The sequence below is a fragment of the Camellia sinensis genome, chromosome 3 (assembly GCF_055761805.1).
Source record: "Camellia sinensis isolate YWXY chromosome 3, ASM5576180v1, whole genome shotgun sequence".
NCBI lineage: Eukaryota > Viridiplantae > Streptophyta > Magnoliopsida > Ericales > Theaceae > Camellia > Camellia sinensis.
Window position 1 is genome coordinate 144,705,092 of NC_138963.1, and position 6,077 is coordinate 144,711,168.

The 6,077-nt window shown below is 37.0% G+C and overlaps 1 pseudogene across 1 annotated transcript; it reads right to left on the reverse strand.

The window, feature by feature from the left end:
* Nucleotides 1-3,859, reverse strand: LOC145822821 (putative zinc transporter At3g08650; annotated as a pseudogene). Its single transcript, XR_014364556.1, has 3 exons — nucleotides 3,543-3,859; nucleotides 2,605-3,328; nucleotides 1-1,055 (listed from the first exon to the last, which is right to left on the reverse strand). The product of XR_014364556.1 is annotated as a putative zinc transporter At3g08650 (transcript).
* Nucleotides 3,860-6,077: the final 2,218 nt, after the last annotated feature.

The window sequence follows — 6,077 nt, forward strand, 5'->3', positions numbered from 1 at the left end:
AGCACATATAAGCAAGAATATCATTATTTAAACCTTTCGCTACTCAACATTGATTAAAAAATCAGTTCCTTTTATACTTTTTTTTCCCATTAGAGATGTCTCTGATAAATGGAACCGATATTGTCTAAGTAGCACGACATGGACACAAACATGACACATACAAGATTCTAAAACAATAGCACGCCAACATTGCAAGGAAATTTTCAGTAAATCACATATTCTCATATATATACATGTGCTAAAAGAAATTATACAACTTTGATTAGTTTTCAAAATTTCCATGTTAATAATTGCATAATATGGAAAATGAAACTTCATGAATCTCTTATACATAATTATAATATGCATGCTACTTTTGTATTGTATCTTTCTATGTATGGTTCTATTTTCACATGCTTCCATGTATGGTTCTATGTATCTTTCTATGATGTCAATAACCCCCCTTTTCTCTCTTTTTATTTTTGAAAGGAACAAAAATAAGGTTGATATTTTGAGTCACCCTATTCCAAATGATATATTAGACATGGCTATCCTTATAGATAGCTATAGATATGTGACACAAACACCAGAAAATTCATACTTATACGGACAATCGTTCAAAAAAAATAAAAAATAAAATAAAAATAGCTCAACAAAATATTATATATGCATATTGCTGGTACTTTCTTATCATGATTATTTATTTATTTATTTATTTTTCTCTATTGTTATATTCATTTCCTAATACTAGAAGCGTCCATTGCATGCTTCACTTTTATCAATAATGTATATGATGCAAGTAAGTTTTCGAAATGTCAGACATTGCTCTATTAAAAGGCCTTTGCACTATATATATATAGCTCGTTCATCAAGTAATCGTGAATGCACCATATAAAGAAGCATAGAAGTATCATGTCTATCCCAAATCAACATAGAGGTTCTGTTATAAACAGAAAAAGTAAATCATGGGTACGTAATGCAATATATGGTTTTGTTCCCACTGAAAGGAAATCAGGTTTAGTTGCATCTGCTCCTTTTATGTCTAACATGCTTACTTCACCATATTGCTCCAAAAACTGAACAACAAAAACAATAATGTAAGTCAATAATACTGGCCAAAAAGCACACAAATCGGCACGGCATCAGATTATATGTGCCAGCAGTGGAGAGAAATGGCCTCCTATTTCATGTTTTTAGCAGGACAAATTGTTTGCTTTTAACTTATGCCATAAGCTTCTACCAGGGTCAGGTTTTTAGTGCTTCATTTCCGCTCACCAAAGTCTTGGTATTGAAACATCAAGAACAAGACATCTAAGTTATTGAAGCTGTGATTCACTTAATTGCTATATTGTCTTATAATACAATTAAAATTCAATACGAACAGGGAAGTATGTAATGAAGTTAACAACGGTGTAACAGTACAAACTCCACAAAGAAGCAAACAAATCCCCTGATTGAAAAATCAAAATGATGTCACCAACATGGAAATTCAAATTTGAAATAAAAGATATGATGAATAGGTGCTTCGGTTATGGAATACTAGAAAATTTTAGCACTTATGACTCTTTAGCTTATCCACACTTCATTCAGACTTTCCAAATTACTGGTACATTATTCTAAAATGAATATACTTTTTCTGTTATCTTTTATGGAAACAAAATTACAGAATCTTAAATTGATACATTTTCCACTTTAATGATTATATATGTGGCAGAAAGGGGTGGCATATTATTCCTGTAACTCCAATATGTTCAGCACAACTAAACTCTGTTGCATTGGTAGGCAATAAGCTTCCAACAAAATAAAAAGACAAGGAAAGTTAGCTCCAGCAAGTTTAAGGATCACACTTCATGGGCTTAGAAGCATAAACTTATATAGTTGGATATAATTCTGAAGAAGGTAACATGCACTATCTGTAAAAATTATGATTCAATGCCAAATTAGTGTATCCTTTGACCAAGATACATAGCGCAATGGTTTTTCTTTTGAAAAAAAGTTTTTGTTTATAGGATTCTTATTGAATACAAGTGTAACAGGATTTGGACTCTGTGAAGGGGCATATGCTTTATAGTGAAGGAAGACATTAGGAAATTGGATACCCGTTTGACAGCTAGTATGGACAAAAACTTGGGAATACGCTGCATACTTTAAAAAAAAAAATTCAACAAATAAATAACACTATGAATCATTGAGCAAGTACAAAAATGAATTTTCATAATCGACATGACAACTCTCTCATTTTAGACTCTTTTCTGCATTGCTAGACCATTCAAAAAGAAGGTTTATTGGACACATGTCAAAACGACCATAGGTGGTTTTTCAAAAATGAATGCCACCATCACCAACTGTCCTCACATAAACATGCTAGGAAAAATAGTCAAGCATGTAAATCGAGTTACAAGAGCATTCATTAGGAAACTTGAAATTAGGGATGTGAAGAGTATAACAACAATGACAACGACAGGAATAACAGCAGTAACACTACCAACAATTAATAACATGAGTTAGGATTGCTTATGGTCGATCAGCAATAGCAATGACAATAGTAATAGAAATAAAACTTGGTAATATTACAGAAAGCAAAAATTCCCATTTTTCAAAAGATGAAAGATGGAGAGTCATCACCTTCTTACAAAACCAAATGAAAATTCCACCTGTCAAAATTCCAAACACAAACCAATTGCCACTACCATGCTCTTGTCCTTCCTGTATGAGGTCAAAGCTTGCTGCCTACATCACCCCAGCAACCATCCCATTGCATATTCCAGCCCACTGGGGATCACGTTCCACAAAGAAGAATGGTACTGCACCTAAACCGGTAGCAGCAGCCATTGCCAGCGTGAGAAATGCAACTGCGGACACTGAGACTCTGCCACTTCCAACCTTCCTTTCATCCAGTCCATTCGTATCGCTATCAGATATAAGGACATCCTCTGTTCCTATGCCATCTATAACACTACCCCCTGTATTCCTCAATGGAGCAGCTCTTAACCTTGGTAAACTCTTTGTTTCTGACTCTACTGTGGCATAACCATTCAAAACCACAAGAAATAGCATAAATAACAGGACCTATTTAAATCTCAAATCCATTTTTGTTTATACGCACGCCGAAAGACAATTATTTCTCAACTCAGGAATGCCAGATGAAACATCCAATAATAGTCACAGAATCAACTAGAATAGAAGTTGCTCCAAAGCCTTCAACTCAATCTTATCCACACCCACTTTAACTTGATTGTCAGATGCACATACACGATCAACTAAAACACATCCTGATTAAATCCCAGTAAAAGAATCAGCTAGAAAATCAGATATCGACATGTAGTTGGAAGCGGGGTTGGACCAATGTCTGCAGGATGACAAAACCGAAACAATATATAACTTACATAAGCAAAAAGATCTCACAACAAGTATATAAAGCTTCACTACCAAACCAATATCACATAATTTAACAACCCAAAGACTCCCCCTTTCACCAAAACTCACATGATCAATCGACAACTAGCATTGTCTCTGAAATCCCCATTCACATTCAACTAAGACTACAAAAACTAATTACTAACCGTAATTAGGAAACATAACAACATTTTCTATGGCCACAAATGAAGAAATCAAAGAAGTTGCTCTTCTCAAAGTGAAAGTGGGGTTATAAATCCTCGCAACACGCTAAATCCATCAGAAATCGATTTCAAACAATGAAATCCACTTACCCCGACCCAGGTGTCAAAGAATTCAGCAACTATACAGAAAACAAAACGGATACTTTTAAAAAGACAAAAATTAACAGAAATTAGAATTAAGGAACACAATTGGATTGGGAAGTGAGAAAAGAATGGAATGGTGAAAAGTTTGAATCGAAATTCGCAATCAGAAAAGCTCAACTTACAGAAAGAAGAAAGAATAGGATTATTCAGGAGTCGCAGTGGCCTCGTGTCGTGGTCCACCAAAACAACGCGTAAAGTAAACCCTAATTAAATGCAGACCTAACTAACTCTGTCTGTATTCCGCTCGTTGTTTTGGGGAAAAACCAGCAAACGAAGAAAGAAAAGCAAGCTATGTGTACGTATGTATGTATTCTCTCAATTCAATTGTTGAGTAGAAAAACCGCTTTTAGTAATGCCACCACGCCCACGCAGCAGCTGCTGAATCCAAAAGATTAAATAAATAAATAAATAAACAAAAAATCAAAACTTTATTTTACCTAATGAAAGTTTGTTTATTTATTTATTTATTTATATTGTTTTTTTAATAAAAGTCTATGTCTTACAAATGTATATAATTTTTTATTTTGTTATTCATCAATAATTTCTGGAATACTCATCAATAAAATTTTATTTATTTGTCTTGATACTTGCATTGCACAATCGAGAAATGACCTAGTTGTTATTTTCCTTTTTGTTTGCTTCTTCTTTTTTTTTTTTAATAAAAAAATCTAATTATTTGGTTAATCACGTCTGTGTAAAATAAAAAAAATGCAAACAATAATACATTTGGTTTAGCACTTTTTTTTTTAGTTATTATTTTGTTTTTTGTTTTTAACTTAATGCTAAAAAAAATGCTATGTTTATGTGTCGTTTGGTAACACTACGTTTTCAGTTTTCTATTTATATTTACAAAAATTTAAAAAACTCAAATAAAAACTTGTTTGGTAAAATTTTTGATTTATAAATCAGTGGTCTCAGTTTATAAATTTGGCCAAAAAATGAAAACACAAAAAATGTGTTTCCATTTTGAATTTTCAGTTTTTTTTTTTTTTTTTTACCACCCAACACTAGCCATCACCCGCCACCATTTTCCACCACCGTATTCCGCCGCCGCCGCCGCCACCACCACCACCCACCTGCCACCACCACCCGCCACCACCACCACCCACCAGCCACCACCACCCAGCTACCACTCACTCGCCACCACTACCCACCCCTTGCCACTACCACCACCACCCACCACCCACCTGCCATCCACCACCCGCCACTACCATCCACCGCCCGCCACTACCACCCGCCACCCACTTGTCATCACCACTCGCCATCCACCTACCACCACCATCCACCACCTGCCACCACCAACCACCCACCACCACTACCACCAGCCACCTGTAACCCACTCACCCGCCACCACCACCCGCCACCCACCACCACCACCACCACTATCACCCACCACCCATCCGCCACCTACCTGCCACCACTACCCACCACCACCCACTCGCTACTACCTACCACCCGCCATTGTCACCCACCCACCCACCCACCACCACCACCACCACCACCCGTTACCACCCACCACCACCCACCACCCACTTGTTGCTACCACCACCACCACCACTACCCACTCGCTACCACCCACCACCCACCACCCACCACCCGCCACCGTCACCCACCCAACCACCGTCACCACCCACCACCCACCCGCCACCACCTACCACCACCCGCCATCCGCCATCCACCTGCCACCATCACCCACCACCCGCCACCACCACCACCACCCACTCGCCACCACCCGCCACCGTCATTCACCCACCCACCCACTACCACCACCCGCCACCACCTGCCATCCGCCACCCATCTGCCACCACCACCGCCACCGCCACCGCCACCACCCACTCGCTACCACCCACCACTCGCTACCGTCACCCACCCACCCATCACCATCAGCTATCCACCACCCACCGTCACCACTTTCCACCACCGTCTTCCGCCGCCACTTACCACCATTTACCACTTTTCACTCTTTTTTATATTTTTTAAAATTTTTAAATATTTTGTCAATTACCAAACGCGTTTGTAGTTTATGTTTTTCTAAAAATAAACAAAAACCAATTTATAAAATTTTTGTAAATATAAACTGAAAACGTAAACGTTACCAAACACACACAATTACTGAATTTTTTTTTTTTTTTTGTTATGGGAAAAGTTTAACGTGCTTTTAAACTTTGTTTTTTGAAAAAAATAAATAAATAAATAAATAATGTTTCAAGCTAATGAAGTTTAATTGGCCTATTTTGAAAAAGTATGTTAAAAGTTAATTTTTAACTTTTTTTTTATAAAAAACATGTAAAAAAATAGAGAAGTGATGTAACTTAAAAAAAATCAAAAAATTAA